General features: G+C 36.7%; 1 long non-coding RNA gene across 1 annotated transcript in view; it reads right to left on the minus strand.

The window, feature by feature from the left end:
* The window catches only part of LOC141277838 (uncharacterized), a 212,077-nt gene that overhangs the window by 171,332 nt on the left and 18,913 nt on the right, over positions 1-21,832 (minus strand). Inside the window, exon 2 of the long non-coding RNA XR_012329696.1 lies at positions 12,446-12,511. This is a non-coding gene — a long non-coding RNA (uncharacterized lncRNA). The remainder of the gene's footprint in view (positions 1-12,445; positions 12,512-21,832) is intronic.

Below are 21,832 nucleotides of genomic sequence, written 5' to 3' on the forward strand. Positions count from 1 at the left end.
ACAAGTATAATAATAATGAAAAAGTTTGAAATATATGCGGGAATTACCAAAATGTGACATAGAGACACAAAGTGAACAACTGCTGTTGGAAGAATGGTGCCAGTAGAGTTACTCAATGCACTGTTGCCACAACTTTCAATTTGTAAGGAATACAATAACTGAGAAGCCCAACAAAACAAAGCACAGGAAAGCGAGGTATGTCTATACATGAAAAGATGCTCATCATCACTAGTCATTAGGAAAATGCAAATTAAAACCAAAATGAGATATCATCTCATGCCTGTTAGAATGGCCATCATCAAAAAGATAAGAGATAATAAATGCTGGTGAGGATATGTAGAAAAGGGAATCTTTATGCACTATTGAAGGGATTATAAATTGGTACAGCCACTGTGGAAAGCATTATGGAGGTTCCCCAAAAATTAAATATAGAACTACCATATAATCCAGCAATTCTACTTCTGAGAGTATATCTAAAGGAAATGAAAACAAAAACTCGAAAACATAGTGGAACCTTCATGTTCATAGTAGCATTATTTACAATAGCCAAGACATGGAAACAACCTAAGTGTCCATCAGTGGATGAATGGATAAAGACGTGGTGTATATATACACAAAAGAATATTAGTCAGCCATTAAAAAAAAGGGGGAAATCCTACCATTTGTGATAACATGGATGGACCTTAAAGGGATTATGCTGAATGAAACGTCAGAAAGAAACAAATATTGTATGATCTCACTTACATGTGGAATAATAACACACATACACATCCAACTTATAGAAAAATAGATCAGATTTGTGCTTACCAGAGGTAGTGGGTGGAGGATAGGGAAATTGGAGGAAGGTGGTCAAAAGGCACAATCTTCCAGTTATAAAATAAATAAGTACTAGAGATGTACAACATGTTGACTATGGTTAACACCACTGTATGACATCCAGAAAAGTTGCTAAGAGAGTAGATCCCAAGAGTTCTCATTACAATGAAAAATTTTTTTCTCTTTTTATTGTATCTATATGAGATGATGAATGTTAACTAAACCTACTGGGGTAATCATTTCACACTATGAGTGACTCAAACCATCATGCTATACACCTTAAACTTATACAGTGATGCATGTCAATTATCCCTCAAAACTAAAAAAAAAAAAACTAAAATAAAAAAGTTTAAAATAGTCTCTGAAAAACATATATACATTTATTTATGTAGATAAATAAATATATATACATATATTTTTATATGTAATTTTTATATAATTATGGAGTTTCTACATAGCTTTTCAACATCTCCTTTTGATCCTCTCCCTTTAAAATCCTATGTTCCAGACATATCAAATTATTGATACATGCTGAATGTAACATGCTATTTTCCTCAGTATTTTTGCAGAGATGCTACATGTACCTAAAACACCTTCTACTTTCCTCCTCCACTCACCCACATTCATCTGGCTCATCTTTGATTCCTATAGTGCCTAACTAAAAAAAAAAAGAATATATTTTTCTATATTCCATTTTCCAATTCACTTTTTATAGTTTATTTTGGTATCAGTGCTCACTGATACTTGGATTATCCATGAAAATACCTGATATAAATTACTTTTAATACCAAATAAATATAGCATAAAATGAATGGGAATATAGAACTACATCTTATGTATTTCTTCAAAGTGATAATTTAAAATAAATAATTCAGAACTGAAAGTGAATATTTTGCTCACTTTTTTCAATTTGCTGGCCTGAGCCCTCATTTCGTTTAAAGATTAAAAGCCATTTTCACTTCTCCCAGTGTCATTAAAAATAAATTAGTATTTGTGAAGTACATTTTAACATTTATTTCAAATTAAACCTAAAAAATTGTAACTAGTAGAAATCCAGAGACAAGAGCCTCATTTTCATCATGTATCATTAAAAGGAGATTTCACTTAAGAAAACAAAAATAAATACACAGACACAGACACACATGTACACACGCAAAATAAAAGAATCTGATATCATTGGTATGGCCTTGACTCAGACAACCATTGAGGAAGTTTCAGGACCTTGGAAGTTCACTAAAATGCTGCAGCTTTCCCATAATACTTGCTCTATCAATGTAGTCAATTTTTCTCCTAAAAAATAGAAATAATTCTCAAAATATACTAGATATTTGAAACTAAATTTTAGTGTTTATTAAATGCCAACAAGGAAAATAATTGTTAAAGTCATTATGAAACACCCTGCTTAAGAGGAATTGTTTCTAAGATTATAGATTCATTTTTACTTCATAGACATGTGATAAACCTGATTATGACTGAGGTCATATTTTAAGTCAACAAAAGGAATTTTCAATACAAATACTGGCCTGTAATCAAATGCTACCTTCTCAACCAAGTCTACTCAAACCACCCTCCTCTATATACCCCAAATTCTTAGCCCTTAGCCTGTTCTACTTTTCCCCATAGCACTTTGCTTTCTAATATCCTACAAAATTTATGTACTTGTAATATATATTTTTACTTATGTTTCCTCACTGGTATAGAAGCCTCAAAAAGGAAGGAAATTTTGTCTATTTTACTTCCTGATGTAGCTAAGAACAATATAATAGCGCCTCTGAATAAAATTAGGGCAAGTCAATCAAATTAAAGAATAAAATAGCAAAAGGGATTTTCTCTTGGTTGAAATCTAATATAATAAGCAAACAGAACTGTACTGATCCTATATCATGTCACAATCTAAACTTCTCTGTCATTAGAACAAGCCATCACCACCCATTACTCTACATCATCTTAACACAGCAGCAGAAGTAACTGTGTTTAACATGTCCTGGTTTCTGCACTTCAGAATACCATGGATTTACTACATCAGATACCTAGGTCATTTCATTTTTGTTTATTTTTACTATGAATTCTAAAAGTTTAATAGTAAAACCTACAGGTATAATATGTATGACTCCTTCTAAGATCCTCAAATTAAATGAAATTTTTACCCAGAAAATTTTAAAATATTGAAACTTATCTTTTTCTTGTTGAAGGTATCTTTGATTTATCAGTTTTAAAACTGTAATGAAGCAAAAAAATTACAATTATAGAAGAGGACCAAGATTTATTATTTGCTCTTTTTGATATGATGGATAGAAAATGAATCTTAAACTATAAAAAATGCATAATAAAATTACCAAAGTTTTTATGCTTTCCAAGCTAATAATTAGAAGACTAAAAGAACATCAGTACTTGATAGATGGAATAATCCTGTTATTTACACATCAAGGTTTGTTTGACATTGAACAGAAAACAGTACTGTTGATGGCTGTGCTTAAATTGTAATAAATATGCCACCCATGTTTCATTATTGAAAAGAAGCAAAATATGCCTGTGTTTGTTGGTTGGTGCATTTACTTTTTTTCTGAGAATTTTCCAGATATTTTACATCTTACTATTAACTCATTTTGAATATACTGCTTTGATTTGAAACACTAAGTCTTTCATCGTAAGCCAAAGTGAGATTTATACAGATGAGATAAATATTTCCAAATATTACCTCATGAAAGTATTAATATCATAAAAAATAAAGGTGGGCATTGGTATGCTTCATAATGTTGAAAGTGGTGATAAAGTTCAACATTAAACTTGATAAATATTTTTTCTCACATATGGAATATAATTAAAACAAGATACATTTGCTGCTATATTCTGCTATTAATAAAATGGTGGCAGGGATAGAGGTAATCCATGAGCTCAGCATGTGTACTTCAAAGGCCAACCTAGCTACAGACAATGCTGAGTGTCCAATATGACAGCAGCAGAAGCCCACACTAAGCCCTCGATATGGCACCTTTATCCAGGGGTGATCAGCCAGCTACCTTGTAGCCAGTTAATTACACTGTACAGCTTCTGTCATGGAAGTGATTTTTTTTTCTCATTTGAATAGGCATTTACTCTGGGTATGGATTTGATTTTCCTACATGCAGTGCATTTGCCACAACTACCATCTGTGGACTTATAGAATGCCTCATCTACTGTAATGGTATTCCACACAGCATTGCTTCTGATCAAGGAACTCACTTCACAGAAAAATAAGTGCAGCAATGGGCCCATACTCTTGAAATTCACTGGTCTTACCATGTTCTGCACCGTTCTGAAGCACCTGGCTTGAGAATGGTAGAATAGCCTTTTAAAGACTCAGTTACTATGTCAGTTAGGTGACAATATTTTGCAGGCCTGGGGCAAGGTCTCCAGGAGACTGCATGTGCTCTGAATCAGTGTCCAACATATGGCACTGTTTCTCCCACAGCTAGGATTCACAGGTCCAGGAATCAAGGGATGGAAATGGAAGTGGCACCAATCACTATTATCCCAGTGACCCACTAGCAGAATAGTTGCTTCTTATTCCCATGACTTTATGTATTACTGACCTAGAGCTCTTAGTTCTAAAGGGAGGAATACTTCCACCAGGAGACACAACAGTGATTCCATTGAATAAGCAGTTAAGATTGCTACCCAGCCACTTTGGGCTTCTCATGCCTCTGAATCAACAGGCAAAGAAAGGAGTTACTGCTGTGGTTGGGCTGATTGATCCTGACCACTAAAGGGAAATTGCACTGCTATTCCACCATAGAGATAAGGAAGAGTATATCTGGAATAACAGGAGATCACTTAGGATATTAGTTTTACCATAACCTGTAATTAAAGTCAATGGAAGACTACAACAACCCAATTCAGACAGGACTACTAAAGGTCCAGACCCTTCAGGAATGAAGGTTTGGATCACCCTTACCCCCATCCCAAGTAAAGAACTACAACAATCTGAGGTGCTTGCTAACTGTAAAGGGAATATGGAATGTATTGGATAATACATAATAATAATGGGAAAAGGCAGTTTATAAATACCAGCTATGACCACGTTACCACTTACAGAAATGAGGACTGTTACTTTCCTGAATATTTCTTCCCTATTTTTTATGAATATGCTTGTGTTTGTGTGTATGTGTATGTCTGTCTACCTACCTATCTAGTAAATACCTTTGTTTTTTCCCTCTTTTATTCGCTTACCATATAACCTAAGATGTACTGACTTTACATCACATTATTTAAATTACAGGATATCAAGGAGAAGAGTAAACATTACCCAAGAACTTTTCATCCTCTGCTGTGCAAACGGTTAGTGTGTTTTCAGTTGTACACAGGATAGTTGCATCATGTTAAACAGAAGTATGATATTGTCATTTTCTTTAGAGATTAAGTATGGTTTAAGGAAGTGCATATGAGTATCAAGTTGACAAGGGGTGGATTCATCATGACTAACTTTATGTGAACTTGGCTAGGCCATGGTCTGTAGACTTTGGTCTGTAGATTACTATCCTGAATACGGGTGGACTTCATCCAATTGATTGAAGCTGTGACAAAGTGAGAGAGTGTCAGGGACAATATATACACTACCAAATGTAAAATAGATAGCTAGTGGGAAGCAGCCACATAGCACAGGGAGATCAGCTTGGTGCTTTGTGACCACCTAGAGAGGTGGGATAGGGAAGGTGGGAGGGAGGGAGACGCAAGAGGGAAGAGATATGGGGATATATGTATATGTATAGCTGATTCAGTTTGTTATAAAGCAGAAACTAACACACCATTGTAAAACAATTATACTCCAATAAAGATGTTTAAAAATTTTTTAAAGGAGAGAAAAGAGGCAAAGCTCCCCTTAGAAAGAGAGAATTTGCCTCCAGGTTGGCTTCAGACTTGAGCTGCAACATTCACTCTTCCCTTGGTCTCCAGCCTGCTAGCCTACCCTACAGAGTTTGGGCTTGGTATCCTCCAAAATTATGCAAACCAATTCCTGAAAATAACTCTCTCTCGGCATACACACGCACACACGCACACACGCACACAGTGCGTACACACTCTCTATTAGTTCTGTTTCTCAGAGAACCCTGATTAATACAGGAAGTTATCTCTATTTTATGGATAAAAAAGAAGCGGATGAGAATGAGTTGATTGACTTGCTTCCAATTATCTATTCAGCCTCGCCTCCCGGCAAATTACCCCCAAATAAGTTCCAACCCCAAAAAGCCATGCGTCTTCATGCTTCTGCAATTTTGTTCATTCTGCTACCATTCACTGGAATGTTATTCTGCCATGCCTCTGGAAACCTAATTCTCGCCCTTTAATGTTCAGCTCAAGCAGCACTTCCCAGCATGGTTCCTTGACATCTTCCCCGGTAGTCCAATCTGGGTTACTTGCCATTCCTATAGAATGGCAATCTTTTGAAAACTGTGTCCTCTCCATTATCAAAGTAAACTCTAATTACTTGTTTTATTGTTGGTCTCCTTTAGTGACTTGTGATTTCCTTTGAATTAGTAAATTATTTTATTTCCCTAGTATTTTCAGTGCTTATGTTATTGTACTGTATGTTATAACCACCCATTCTTATGAATGCTGAATAAAAACAGGCTTAGAAAATGATTACACTCATTATACAGCTCTCTGTCCTAATTATACTGATGATAATAAGATACCTTTCCACCCCTGTTTTTAATGGGTTGGACTTCTAGTTATTCATGTGTTTTATTCCATTATCAGTGAAGTATTGTTAGGTTCTACTCTAGGATAAGAGAACATCTATTTTATACCATAAGCTCTTTTGTTTCTCAACCCTGATATTATGGCTGAACTTGAGTAAAACAATTTATATTTTTCAGAGCCATGCAGGCAAAAAGCCCAAAGTAGCTACTGAATGGAATAAACGTTAACAATGTTTAGCCACATTTCTGATGTAGGCAGAAATAAAATTGTCTAAACTATCTGAATCTAATCCCAGGTACCCATGAATAGAGCTCTGTTCCAATATTGGCTTGGGTTTTATGAAACTGTTAAAGAGTATTGCTTAATAAATATTCTCATTAATTGGCCTCCTGGTCAGCTCAGTTTCTCCTTTTTAAAAATCATCCTGTTCCCATATGGCTTCCTATTGTAAAAGCATTAAACTTTCTCAAATGTTTCATGCACTTTGTGTTAATATTGGGGGCATTGTCAGAGCAAGTGATAGTAATGGTAAAAATTCCAGCATTATTTAAAGGAAATAAAAGTCATATAGTATATAAATTCCTATCTTTCCATTCACAAGCAAAGAAAATCAATCACATTAAGAGTGGTTGTATAATTTTAGATCTAATTAGGTAATGATGATATTGCAGTCATTAGAATTTATAGAGTGTTTGGGGCTTTCAGGCATAGGTAAACAAAGTTCAAAATATATTTTCATTAATCAGCTCTCAGCTCCCTACCTGAAGTCACACCCAGTTAACATTTAAAACCTACACTTTCTTGTGATTTGATATCTTAGAATATAATAAATTTGTGAAACGAATCTCTCTGTGCAGAGTGTTTCCTGAGATCGCTTCCATTGTCAAAGGAATTAATTTGTTGACTCATTTTTCTTAAAACATAATAAACCTATTTAAAAAAATCTAAGAATCCAATTATCTTGTAGTATATCCACATAAGTTTAGGTTGGGTGAACTTGCAAATATTTAGAAAACTATATTAGCACTCTACATTATATGAACTAGACAAAAATGGAGCTCACTTATCAATAAAAGTGTTAAAAGAAATTTACTGGCTATTTACAATTGGCATACATTTCAGATTTCAGAAGATTGTTTCATACATTCTTTCTGAAATGTTATTTAGCATAGAAATCTCCATAGAGCATGTAAACAAAATCTGGTTCCCAAGTATGTCAATCCTTGTTTGAAAGAGACTGGATTAGATCTGAGTATTCATGATTCTATAAATATTTATTTAACCTTCCATGATTGGTTACAGTCATATCATTGATACTTTTGTATAGCTGTTTTAGTATATATATAACTCTATATATTTGGGCTATATACCTCTAGAATGTAACCCACCTGAGAATAGCTAGGACTGTTCACAACTTCAGCAGTGCCTAGGACATCTCTGGACATAGTAAGCACTCAGTTTATAAACAGTACTTTATAATAATGACTAATGTTATAGCACCAATGGCTACATTCATTTGAAATCATATAGTGTTTATGTAAGCATTGGGTAAACAAAGTCTGAATTTTTGCTATAGTATGTAGTCATTCTAAGGTTTTGGTTTTTTGTTTGGGGTTTTCTTGTTTCTTTGTTTTTTTCAGAGTCACTATATAGAAAACTGAACTGAGAAAGGTAAAAAGCAGAAGTCAAATAGTCTGTCTTCAACCAGGTTTTCCCAAAAAGTGTAAAAATAAAAACATGCATGCTTAAGTCCATCGTTACATAGCTATACCAGCTATGCTTTGAAAAATACTATCTAAATGCTCTGGTGGCAGATTAATACATGACAGTCCTACTAAGTTTCAGAAATCAAGCAAGCAGCTAGGGAAACTAGTGAAATTTTCGCTAAAGGATACCTGCAGTTAAACAAACTGTACCTTCCATCTATAGCTTACAGAGCAGTAGACATCACCTCTTAATTCCATTCAGTTATTGAAATCCTCTAGATGAGATTAAATAAACAAGTTTAGTTTACTCTCTTCCCTCCCTCACAACCAGGACTCCAGGTTCTAAATGATTCTGACCAATGGCATGTATTAAGTAATTATACCCAAATTAGCCATTATATTGAAATTATCATTATTTTCCATTTCAGCAATGACACAAATATCTCAATAACATGAAGTTACAAAAATGCCTGTTGGCATTATACTAATACTGAATACGAAGGAAGCATCCATAAATTGATTGTATTTAGTTAAATTTGACTGTCACTTGCTTCTTTAGCCTCAACTCCAACAAATGCCCTGAAGCACAACTGAGCCCTTGTAGTTTCCAGCAATAAATGATGCTCTGCCCTGCTTCAATATCTTCACATATCTCCTATCTCTAAAATCACCTTAATGGTTTTTACCTAAATTCTGATTGTCCTTTTAGATTGGGCTCTGGCATGGGATTTCCTAAGAACCAGTGTCTATCTCAATTCCTAACTTAACCTGGCTTAAGGATCCCTGTTAGGTGCTCCCCTGGGGCTCAGTGTTTCCCTTATCAGAGATGTGTCACAGGGTTCTGCACTGCTGTTAACGTGCCCCTTTTTCCCACAATAAGTGTCTTGAAGTAAAAGAAAAATATTTCATCCATCTTTATATTGAATGTAATGAGAATAGTCTAAACTCAGTCTATGAATAAAGATCCAGTTTCTATGTTATTACTACCTAGAATTGTATCCTGGAAACTCTTCTCTTAAAACATTCTAATGATATGCTAAACTTTAATGTAATCTCAGCAATGGTTAAAGAGAACTTCTCATTATATGATACTGGGGTTCACAATTATTTATCTTATTTAATTTCAGCCTAATACAGATTGATATATTAGGAACCACATATGAAATCTGTGATTACCATTAGTTTGTTGTTTTTTTTATTATTCTTTTTTTTTACGTTTGGTAGTATATATATGTCCATGCCACTCTCTCACTTTGTCACAGCTTACCCTTCCCCCTCCCCATATCCTCAAGTCCATTCTCTAGTAGGTCTGTGTCTTTATTCCTGTCTTACCTCTAGGTTCTTTATGACTTTTTTTCTTAGATTCCATATATATGTGTTAGCATACGGTATTTGTCTTTCTCTTTCTGACTTACTTCACTCTGTATGACAGACTCTAGGTCCATCCACCTCACTACAAATAACTCAATTTCATTTCTTTTTATGGCTGAGTAATATTCCATTGTATATATGTGCCACGTCTTCTTTATCCATTCATCCGATGATGGACACTTAGGTTGTTTCCATCTCCTGGCTATTGTAAATAGAGCTGCAATGAACATTTTGGTACATGACTCTTTTTGAATTATGGTTTTCTCAGGGTATATGCCCAGTAGTGGGATTGCTGGGTCAAATGGTAGTTCTATTTGTAGTTTTTTAAGGAACCTCCATACTGTTCTCCATAGTGGCTGTACCAATTCACATTCCCATCAGCAGTGAAAGAGTGTTCCCTTTTCTCCACACCCTCTCCAGCATTTATTGTTTTTAGATTTTTTGATGATGGCCATTCTGACTGCTGTGAGATGATATCTCATTGTAGTTTTGATCTTCATTTCTCTAATGATTAATGATGTTGAGCATTCTTTCATGTGTTTGTTGGCAATCTGTATATCTTCTTTGAAGAAATGTCTATTTAGGTCTTCTGCCCATACCATTAATTTTTAATAAAACGTAGGTAAGAGCTAACCCAACTACAGGTTTCATAGAGTACTAACATTCCAAGTGTTTCAAATCCTAACCTATTATTTAGATGTTAAGAGTCATCCTGTCCCTATAAAATGTTTACCAAAGGTCTAAGAATTAGAGGGAAGTCTGATGCAGCTACATAGTAAATGCTCTTAATCTCATTCTCATGACCACAGAACCTCAAACTCTTCTTTAAAGCTCCCTAAAAGGAAGAGTGGGAACAAAATGGATGTAGTACTTTTAAAATAGAAACTTCATTTCCATTTCACCAAACCAATACTATGATTATAATTTTCCTGTCGCCTTGACCATATTTTATTGAAAGATCAATAAACACAAACAATCAAACCAGGGAAATAGCTGAAGTTAAATAATATACAAATATAGTTATTCTTATGAATAAATATTTTTCATTTATTCTTATGAATAAATATTTTTCAAAGTCCCATGGACAAATATGCAAATATAATTTTGCTAAGACTCTAGCTTACATTACATATTACTTCCTAATCAATATCTTCCATGCCCTTCAAAGGAAATCATGGCTGAACTACCCACAGTTATATTACAATTTTTTAAACAATTAATTTTGTTAAAAATATATTCACACAAAATATACTTCAATTGCTTTCCGGGGGGACTAAAATTTTTATCTTAGATCTTTCTGTTAAAGTATCCCATCCAGGATATTATGTTACTTTTACTTCTCATTATCTCCTTAACTCATCTTGACTATGACAGTTTCACAGACTATTCTTATTTGTGATGACCCTGACAGTTTTGAGGAGTACTGGTCAAATATTTTATAGATTGCACCTCAGCTGAGTTTTGCTTGCTGTTTTTCTCGCTATTAGACTGGGGTTACTTTTGGGGGGAAGAAGACCACAGAGGTAAGTTGTTATTTTCATCACATCATATCAAAGGAATCTTCTATCAACATGATTTATCACTGTTCATGTTGACCTTGATCACCTGACTAAGGTAGTGTTAGGCAGGTTTTTCCACTGGAAAGTTATTTTCTTCCCCCTTTCCATACTGTATTCTTTGGAAGGAAGTCACTATGCATAGCCCAAATTTAAGAGGTAAGTAGTTATGTTCCACTTCTTTGTGGATGGAGTTTCCACATAAATAAACAGAAATGAACTGATCAAGAGATTAGTCTGTCCCCTCCAATTATTTATTTATTCAATAATTTATGTATATCAGTGTGGACTCATGGATATTTGTTTTATATTTTGGGTTATAACCTAATACAACTTAATTTGGGGTGGAGAGAGGATTTACTAGGGAAATAAGTCTAGTTTGTTGTTGCTTAAGTTTTTCAAATTGTTCTTTAGCTTTGGCCAAGTATTCTTTTTAATAAAGCAATTTTTGAATCAGAATTTTGTTTGGAAGACTGTATAATAATTAATACTGTCCATTGTGCCTGGGAAATCTTATTCCCTTTCTTTTCTAAGGAGTTTCTCAAACAATTTTGTTCAAATTAAATGTTTCCAACAGATCATTCTTGTTGACATTATGTCATTTAGAGAAATGGAAATAATTAGGATTGTAATGAGAGTATACACAAGAAGCAGGAGATTTTTCCTGGAAGAGGACGGGATTTAGACTTACAAGACCCCATGAAAGGTACTAATGGTAACTCTAAAGTAATATTTGTGTACTTTATGTCTTGGTCCCCCAAACTCATCACCAGCCACCTCCAAATACAGACCTAAAAATTTGCACTACCCAGTAGATGGAAAACGAGAGAAAACGTTCTTATTCTATCATAGCCAAGCTCTCAGGACAAAAGTTTGAGGTGGAAAATTAACCTCATCCAGTTTTATTGGTGTCCCTCAGCAAAAGGTTTACTCAAACAGATACCATTTTAATGAGAACCACAAACTCAACCAGTCTGTAAGGCCAGCTCTGACAACAGGCTTATAAGGCCTATGCCTAGTTTTAAACTGTGATTCAACCTGTGATTCTCTTTCTGATGACATGCAACACTGTTTTGTAGCACAATACAAAAATGGAAGCACAAAAGAGCAATACTGGAGGAAAAAGAATTGCCTGTTTCTTCCAAGGATGCTAAACAAATTGAAACGAACAACAAAACTTCAGTACCAAACTGAGACAACAGCCGAGGATTTTAATGCAGAGAGACTAGAGTTCAGACCTGAAGTGACTTAGTACATCAGCAGCAAGTCTACAAGCCAAGAGCAACAAGATGCAAGTGGCCTCTGTGAATATCATACCTGGTTGAAGATGAATCCACAGCAATGGGCAGTACAGACAGCATCTCCATGGAACCTCCAGGAAAACTGTGGAAATAAAAAAAGACCACCAAATAAGAATACACAGAGGCTATTTATTCAGAGCTTGCTATATCAAGGGAATCAGCCATCATGACTTAAATTTGGCAGAAACAAAAAAAAAGGCAGGAGAGAGGGGGAAGATGGTGTAAGAGTAAAACGCGGAGATCACCTTCCTCCCCACAAATACATCAGAAATACATCTACACGTGGAACAACTCCTACAGAACACCTACTGAACGCTGGAAGAAGACCTCTGCCCTCCCAAAAGGCAAGAAATTCCCCACGTACCTGGGTAAGGCAAAAGAAAAAAGAATAAACAGAGACAAAAGAATAGGGACGGGACCTGCACCAGTGGGAAGGAGCCATGAAAGAGGAAACGTTTCCACACACTAGAAGCCCCTTCGCGGGCGGAGACTGCGGGTGGCAGATGGGGGGAGCTTCGGTGCCGCGGAGGAGAGCGCAGCAAAAGGGGTGCAGAAGGAAAAGCGGAGAGATTCCCGCACAGAGGATCGGTGCCGACCGGCACTCACCAGGCCGAGAGGCTTGTCGGCTCCCCCGCCGGGGCGGGCGGGGCTGGGAGCTGAGGCTCGGGCTTCTGTCAGAGCGCAGGGAGAGGACTGGCGGTGTGAACACAGCCTGAAGGGGGCTAGTGCGTCACAGCTAGCCGGGAGGGAGTCCGGGAAAAAGTCTGGACCTGCCGAAGAGGCAAGAGACTTTTTCTTACCTCTTTGTTTCCTGGTGCGCGAGGAGAGGGGATTAAGAGTGCTGCTTAAAGGAGCTCCAGAGACGGGCGCGAGCCGAGGCTATCAGCGCGGACCCCAGAGACGGGCATGAGACGCTAAGGCTGCTGCTGCCGCCACCAAGAGGCCTGTTTGCGAGCACAGGTCACACTCCACACCTCCCTTCTAGGGAGCCTGTGCAGCCCGCCAATGCCAGGGTCCCGGGATCCAGGGACAACTTCCCCGGGAAAACGCACGGTGCGCCTCAGGCTGGTGCAACGTCACGCAGGCCTCTGCCGCCGTAGGCCCGCCCCGCACTCCTTACCCATCCCTCCCCGCGGCCTGAGTGAGCCAGAGAGCCCCCGATTCAGCGGCTCTGTTAACCCTGTCCTGTCTGAGGGAAGAACAGACACCCTCAGGCGACCTACACGCAGAGGCGGGGCCAAATCCAAAGCTGAGCCCCTGGGAGCTGTGGGAACAAAGAGACAGGGAAATTTCTCCCAGCAGCCTCAGAAGCAGCGGATTAAAGCTCCACAATGAACTTGATGTACGCTGCATCTGTGGAATACCTGAATAGACAACGAATCATCCCAAATTGGGAGCAACATAGATTATTTTTGCCCCTTTTCCTCTTTTTGTGACTGTGTATGTGTATGCTTCTGTGTGAGATATTGTCTGTATAGCTTTGCGTTCACCATTTGTCCTAGGGTTATATCCATCCTTTTTTTTTTTACATTAAAAAATTTTTTTTCTTAATAATTATTTTTTTAATAATTTTATTTTACCTTACTTAATTCTTTTTCTTTTATGCTCTTTCTTTCTTTCTTCCTACTTTTTCTCCCTTTTATTCTGAGCCGTGTGGATGAAAGGCTCTTGGTGCTGCAGCCAGGAGTCAGTGCTGTGCCTCTGAGGTGGGAGAGCCAACTGCAGGACACTGGTCCACAAGACACCTCCCAGCTCCACATAATATCAAACGGTGAAAATCTCCCAGAGATCTCCATCTCAACACCAACACCAAGCTTCACTCAATGACCAGCAAGCTACAATGCTGGACACCCGATGCCAAACAACTAGCAAGACAGGAACACCATCCCACCCATTAACAGAGAGGCTGCCTAAAATCATAATAAGTCCACAGACACCCCAAAACACACCACCAGACATGGACCGGCCCACCAGAAAGACAAGATCCAGCCTCATAAACCAGAACACAGGCACTAGTCCCCTCCACCAGGAAGCCTATGCAACCCACTGAACCAACTTTAGCCACTGGGGACAGACACCAAAAACAACGGGAACTACGAACCTGCAGCCTGCAAAAAGGAGACCCCAAACACAGTAAGATAAGCAAAATGAGAAGACAGAAAAACACACAGCAGATGAAGGAGCAAGATAAAAACCCACCAGACCTAACAAATGAAGAGGAAATAGGCAGTCTACCTGAGAAAGAATTCAGAATAATGATAGTAAAGATGATCCAAAATCTTGGAAATAGAATAGAGAAAATGCAAGAAACATTTAACAAGGACCTGGAAGAACTAAAGATGAAACAAGCAACAATGAACAACACAATAAATGAAATTAAAAATACTCTAGAAGGGATCAATAGCAGAATAACTGAGGCAGAAGAACGGATAAGTGACCTGGAAGATAAAATAGTGGAAATAACTACTGCAGAGCAGAATAAAGAAAAAAGAATGAAAAGAACTGAGGACAGTCTCAGAGACCTCTGGGACAACATTAAATGCACCAACATTCGAATTATAGGGGTTCAAGAAGATGAAGAGAACAAGAAAGGGACTGAGAAAATATTTGAAGAGATTATAGTTGAAAACTTTCCTAATATGGGAAAGGAAATAGTTAATCAAGTCCAGGAAGCACAGAGCGTCCCACACAGGATAAATCCAAGGAGAAACACGCCAAGACACATATTCATCAAACTGTCAAAAATTAAATACAAAGAAAACATATTAAAAGCAGCAAGGGAAAAACAATGAATAACATACAAGGGAATCCCCATAAGGTTAACAGCTGATCTTTCAGCAGAAACTCTGCAAGCCAGAAGGGACTGGCAGGACATATTTAAAGTGATGAAGGAGAAAAACCTACAACCAAGATTACTCTACCCAGCAAGGATCTCATTCAGATTTGATGGAGATATTAAGACCTTTACAGAAAAGCAAAAGCTGAGAGAGTTCAGCACCACCAAACCAACTTTACAACAAATGCTAAAGGATCTTCTCTAGGCAAGAAACACAAGAGAAGGAAAAGACCTAAAATAACAAACCCAAAACAATTAAGAATATGGGAATAGGAACATACATATCGATAATTACCTTAAATGTAAATGGACTAAATGCTCCCACCAAAAGACACAAACTGGCTGAATGGATACAAAAACAAGACCCATATATATGCTGTCTACAGATTCAATGCAATCCCTATGAAACTACCACTGGCATTTTTCATAGAACTAGAACAAAAAATTTCACAATTTGTATAGAAACACAAAAGACCCCGAATAGCAAAGCAATCTTGAGAACGAAAAACGGAGCTGGAGGAATCAGGCTCGCTGACTTCAGACTATACTACAAAGCTACAGTAATCAAGACAGTATGGTACTGTCACAAAAACAAAAATATAGATCAATGGAACAGGATAGAAAGCCCAGAGATAAACCCACACACATATGGTCACCTTATCTTTGATAAAGGAGGCAGGGATGTACCATGGAGAAAGGACAGCCTCTTCAATAAGTGGTGCTGGGAAAACTGGGCAGGTACATTTAAAAGTATGAGATTAGATCACTCCCTAACACCATACCCAAAAATTAGCTCAAAATGGATTAAAGACCTAAACGTAAGGCCAGAAACTATCAAACTCTTAGAGGGAAACATAGGCAGAATATTCTATGACATAAATCACAGCAAGATCCTTTTTGACCCACCTCCTAGAGAAATGGAAATAAAAACAAATATAAACAAATGGGACCTAATGAAACTTCAAAGCCTTTGCACAGTAAAGGAAACCATAAAGAAGACGAAAAGACAACCCTCAGAATGGGAGAAAATATTTGCAAATGAAGCAACTGACAAAGGATTAATCTCAAAATTTACATGCAGCTCATGCAGCTGAATAACAAAAAAACAAACAACCCAATCCAAAAATGGGCAGAAGACCTAAACTGACATTTCTCCAAAGAAGATATACAGACTGCCAACAAACACATGAAAGAATGCTCAACATCATTAATCACTAGAGAAATGCAAATCAAAACTACAATGAGATATCATCTCACAGCAGTCAGAATGGCCATCATAAAAAATCTAGAAACAATAAATGCTGGAGAGGGTGTGGAGAAAAGGGAACACTCTTTCACTGCTGGTGGGAATATGAATTGGTACAGCCACTATGGAGAACAGTATGGAGGTTCCTTAAAAATCTACAAATAGAACTACCATATGACCCAGCAATCCCACTACTGGGCATATACCCTGAGAAAACCATAATTCAAAAAGAGTCATGTACCAAAATGTTCATTGCAGCTCTATTTACAATAGCCAGGAGATGGAAAAAACCTAAGTGTCCATCATTGGATGAATGGATAAAGAAGATGTGGCCCATATATACAATGGGATATTACTCAGCCATATAAAGAAACGAAATTGAGTTATTTGTAGTGAGGTGGATGGACCTAGAGTCTGTCATACAGAGTGAAGTAAGTCAGAAAGAGAACGACAAATACCGTATGCTAACACATATATATGGAATCTAAGGAAAAAAAGTCATAAAGAACCTAGAGGTAAGACAGGAATAAAGACACAGACCTACTAGAGAATGGACTTGAGGATATGGGGAGGGGGAAGGGTAAGCTGTGACAAAGTGAGAGAGTGGCATGGACATATATACACTACTAAACGTAAAAGAGATAGCTAGTGGGAGGCAGCCACATAGCACAGGGAGATCAGCTCAGTGCTTTTTGACCACCTAAAGGGTTGGGATAGGGAGGGTGGGAGGGAGGGAGACACAAGAGGGAAGAGATATGGGAACATATGTATATGTATAACTGAATCACTTTGTTATAAAGCAGAAACTAACACACCATTGTAAAACAATTATACTCCAATAAAGATGTAAAAAAAAAAAAAGACAGGCAGAGGAGTAGGATAGATGTAGAAAGAGAAAGAGACAGAGACAGAGAGAGACAAAGGAGAGAGATGCTTCAAGTATGCTCCGATTGTAGGATGCACATATAGGGAAACTGGAAGTGGACTAACTAGAAATGGGGCAACTTATGTGATGGGTTTCGGGAACATATTTGGCTCTATTTGGTTGGTCCTGTGTTGGAAGTAGGGACAAATTTGGCAAATCATTGAACAAGTACTGTCCATTCCAGACCAACTGCTGCAAAGGTTGTCATTTGGCTTCCTGGGCTGGTTGCTATAGAGGTTGTAGGTCATATGTTGTCATATATGGTCTGACCACTGTCTATTTGTATATTCACCCTTCTGTTTTTCCAGATAAAATTTTGTCAAATTTAGTCATATTTAAGAATTATTTAACTGGAATAATTTACCTGGCATATATTAATATCCTTACACTACTAAGCATCCCTTATCAAATCAGTCAGGTTCTCCACATAAACAACCAGTAGGATATATAGGGAAATACACACACAGACACACACACACAGACACATATGTATATATGTATGATTTATTTCAAGGAACTGGCTTATGTTCAATGTTTGGCTTAAAAAATCCATAGGGCATGCCAGCAACCTGGAACTCTTGGGTAAGAGTTCATACTTCAGCCTTGAGGGAGAATTTCTTTTTTTTTTTTTCCTCGGGAAAGCAGTTTTTCTCTTAAGGCCTTTCAACTGATCAGGCCCATCCATATCATCAAGAAAAATCTCCTTTACTTACAGTCAACTGATTGTAGATGTTTACCACATCTACAAAACACCTTCACAGCAACATGTAGATTAGTATTTGATTGAATAACTGGCTACTATACCCCAGGAAATTTGACACATAAAACTAACCATCACAGTCCACAACCTGGATTATTCTTTCCATTTGGTCAATTCTCTCCTTAAAATGATGGTTTTATTATTTTAGGTGAAGTTTTAGCATTTTTTGTAGGTTTCACTTTTCCTGTGTAAATTTCTTCTGAAAATGTGATGGGATCTTTATAAATTGTGTATTATGACTGGTTATTACATTGGACAGCAATTTTAGTGTAGTTATGTTGAACCAGCCACCTATTTGGAAAAGTAAATTTCATAAAAATGTTTGTCTGGATTTGGAAATGCAGGTGCATTATTTGTTGAATTCTAACTTTTTTATTATATAAAGAGACATTAATAATTTAAATTATGACAGGTACATTTAAATACCATTAGTCTCATGCAAAAAAAAGAGACAAAACTAACATGTGAGAAATTTTTGTTAAAATTCTGGGAGTCTTTTTCTCTTTTTCATTGCTTTTCATTGAATTTTTATATGTGTAATAGAATACAGAATAATGGAATTGATGGTGTTCTAGAACAAATATATCAAAATTTAGGTTACTGGAGACACTTTCCTGAGTTGAATAGTGCAGAGAGCAGGCGATAAGACCAAAGACAGAGGGTAGACACCATCTCCTGAATATTAACTTCAGCACAGCATGATCATCCCTGAGACATACCTGCAGAGGGTTCGAATTTTCCACAAGACAATGAGACTCCATTACACCCTATATGAATTTTAATTCCATTGGCCATATTTTAACTCTTGATAATATGAACTCATTTTCATTTAGTTTTCTCTCCTCAGATTTTGCCATATATTAGTAGAATATAGATAGATGACCCACATTCAAATTTCTCGAGAACAATTTGAAAATAATTCTAAAATTTATTTCTATTTTTGGAGAAGAAACAAAATAAATGCCAAAGACCTACAGATAGAAAAAAATCTTTAAATTTTATTTTATTTCCTTTCAATGTCATTTATTACTTTCCACAGAAAGACAGGTCCTAAACATAATTCTAGAGTTACTTAAGTCTTAGACAAATTCAGACACTCCTCCCAAAAAAAGGTAGTAACATATGGTAATAAAAATCCCCAAAGTTAGAACTTCATTTTGCATCATTGCCATCTCTACATGGTTTTGAAAATAATACAGAAGTATGACTAAAGGAGGGAGCAATAGAATCACCATCTATATAGCTTAAGAAAACAGATGGTGTTGGAAAGCAACAGGATAAATATATAGAGTAACATATGGGGTGAAAATATTGTGTGTGGTGGTAGAGAAGCAGGGGGAAGGGAAGAAAAATACATGTGGTTATTTATATGTTATATATATTCTGAAGTACCACAAGCAAGGTGCCATAGTAAAGAAGGGGAATTTACACTGAACCTGTTGTTTGAGTGCAATTCTCCAAATAAATGGACTTTTTAGTGTTATTGGAGAGGTCACTTTACATGGCACAACCGGTTATTAAGAAAAGAACTGGAAAACTGTTCCTTCTACTGAACCCATTTGAACAGGAATTATAGACAAAATACCAGTGAGAACTATTTAACCAATGATTGTATTGGAAAGTACTTGCTCTACAAAGAGATATTCTTTGTAGATATATTCTCACAGTGTTTTCGTGAAGTCCCTAGTTTGCTGAGCTTGAATTAGATGCTTCTTTTTTTTTTAAGTTTTAAGACTTGAATCTCTGATTAGTAGCCATGGGTAAGCCACAGACAAAGAAAGTGAGACAGGTTGAATGCCCATGGCCATCAGAAAACCCACTGTCTACAGAAACACCTAGATTAGGGCACTAATTTTAGTGTATGAGTGGAGATGCTTCTTGAGTAAAAAGATTTCAGTGATGTTTCCTGAGTTTCTCCCAGGTGATGATGGTACAACTGTCAGAGGAATGGGGTTACACCGCCCTAAATCTGTCCCCTCAGTATCTACCCCCTTCTAACCTTTACTTTGAGGAATCATTCTAGAAAATCTTACCAACGTACAAGATTCTGAAAGCCTTCTAAATTACTGAAGAATAAATACAGATTTTAAGTTAGGGTTTTGGGGTAAATATATTGCTGTTCTTTGATTGCCATCAATCATGTTAAACATAGATAGTAAATATTAGTCAGAAAATATCATTCCCCATTATTATTTTACTAAACTTATGATAAACAATAATTTTTCAATTTCTGCTAATTTGCTCTCATTTATCATCTACCCACATTAAAAAGGCACACATAAAAAATGATTCATCCCAACAACAAAATGAAGTAGGATTTGTAAATACAAACAAATTATTTTAGCAACCAGCTCCCAAATTCTGACCTTTCTTTCTTAACTATTTTATTTTCCTTCCTTTCAAAATATATTTTCTTTTCTTTGCCTATGATATCTCTTCCTTATCCTCTATATTATTTATATCCCTGATATCTTTGCCCATATTCCCTATACATAACGATCAAGTAACAAATCGCCTGCACCTTTGCAGACACAGGTTTGTGTATCTATAGCAAGCCCCCTTCCTGATGACTAAAAAAACCAAAATCATTAGATCCTATTTTTTCAGTCATGGTGCTATACCTCCTACTGATGTAATATACTATGGATTGTAGGCAGATCTTGCCACCATAGCATAATTAAGTGACATATTCTAACAGCAAGATCTCTGACAATATCAATTTCAAATGCTTTTAAATAAATAGATCTCATATGAAAAATGCATAGTACTTTTAATAAAAGAACCATCAAAACACATGTTTGTTGTGTATCTGCAGTACCTATTCTGGCTCCATCAAAGGAGAGAAAAAGATTCTATGAACTTTAAGTAGCCTATCTGACAAAAGGAATCATGCGGTCACCTGGTAAGCATGTTTTCTTGTCCTACTGAGAGGAGATAAACAAAACAAAACAAAAGCTAAAAAAAAAATGTTAGGAAAATTTCTATCATTACAATTCATCCACTTTGCACTAAGCAAAGCAGGTGCAAGGTGCAGCTTGCAGGATCCTGATTCCCTGACCAGGGACTGAACCTGGGCCCTCAGCAGTGAAAGCTTAGAGTCCTAACCACTGGACTGCCAGGGAATTCTCTGGAACATTTCTTGAAATATGTGCATACACATCCATTGATTATGTACTGAGAAGTGAAATTCCTGGGTATATTAGTCTGCTAGGACTGCCATAACAGAATATCACAATGACTTAAACAACAGAAATTTATTTTCTCACAGTTCTAGGGGCTGGAAATCCAATATCAAGGTACTGGCAGGGTTGGTTTCTGGTAAGACCTCTCTGTTTTACTTACAGACATCTACCTTCTTGATGTACCTTCATATAGCCTCTCCCCTGTGTATGCACACTCTTTGTGTCTCTTCCTATTCTTATAGAGACACCAGACCTATTGATTAGGACCCTATTTGTTTAACCTCATTTAACCTTAAATATTTTTTGAACACACTGTCTCCAAAGACAGTCATGTTGACAGGGCTTAGGGCTTCAATGTATGAACTTGCAGGGGGTTGGGGGGCCAGATTCAATCTATAACACTGGGTCATGGTGACTATTTTTGTTTAATGAAAAAGGAATATCTTACAATTGC

Source organism: Tursiops truncatus, chromosome 2 (genome assembly GCF_011762595.2).
Source record: "Tursiops truncatus isolate mTurTru1 chromosome 2, mTurTru1.mat.Y, whole genome shotgun sequence".
Classification (NCBI taxonomy): Eukaryota; Metazoa; Chordata; class Mammalia; order Artiodactyla; family Delphinidae; genus Tursiops; species Tursiops truncatus.